This window comes from Hipposideros armiger, unplaced genomic scaffold (assembly GCF_001890085.2).
Source record: "Hipposideros armiger isolate ML-2016 unplaced genomic scaffold, ASM189008v1 scaffold_888, whole genome shotgun sequence".
NCBI classification, from domain to species: Eukaryota; Metazoa; Chordata; class Mammalia; order Chiroptera; family Hipposideridae; genus Hipposideros; species Hipposideros armiger.
This window is the reverse complement of record NW_017732238.1, coordinates 1-890: the sequence shown is the minus strand read 5'-3', so window position 1 is coordinate 890 and position 890 is coordinate 1.

Below are 890 nucleotides of genomic sequence, written 5' to 3'. Positions count from 1 at the left end.
GGAAGTGTTTGTGGGTGGCTGGGGGTGATGAAGGGAGGGACAATTACGGTTAAATCCGTTCCTCATATCAGGGCTGAGCCTCACCTCATTCTAAGTTCTCTGCCTACTGTATGTCAGAAACCTACCTCCTTCAGTTGTATCAGGAGTAGCATAGTAGATAAAGCCTGGAGATATTACCTGCGGTAAGATGTGTGACAGGATCAATGAGGAAATGTGTCCTACTCCCATGACCCCAACCCCAACGAACCCACCCGACACTCATGGGACTGTGACCATCCCCTCTCCTCCCTGGCCTCATGGGTGCTGGAGAGAGGCAGGCTGGCCAACTGGCATGAACTTTGGCCCAGTGTTATCATTTTTCCTGAGACACTCAAAAGTGGCCAAGCAATTCAAAGGTCTTTTATGACCAAGAGGACAAAAGTCAGCGGCAACCATTAGCTGTTGATTAGTCCTCACCACACCTTGGGCAAAATCCTTGCCTTGGTTTTACAGAGAATGAAACTGAGGTCTCAGGGTGATTCTAATAGTCCCTAGATGATACCAAGACGTCGTATCAGGCTCCCAGGCAAGCTTGCTCAGAGAAAGACAGCTTCTAAACTCATACCCACTGAAGTTGTTTTGGGGGAAGGGCGGGGGTGGGGGGTAGAGGGAGCAAAATTCAACATCCTATCCTGCAGAGGACAGGTTTGCAATTAAAATCATGATTCTCCATGACAACAACAAAATGGTCATTACATGAGGCAAAGGAGGTGTTAACTAACCTTAACATGATAAACATTTCACAATATGTAAGTGTATCAAATCATCACATTGTATACCTTAAACTTACACAACATGTGTAATATTATTATATCCTGGTAAACCTGAAAATAAATAAATAGTAAATCAAA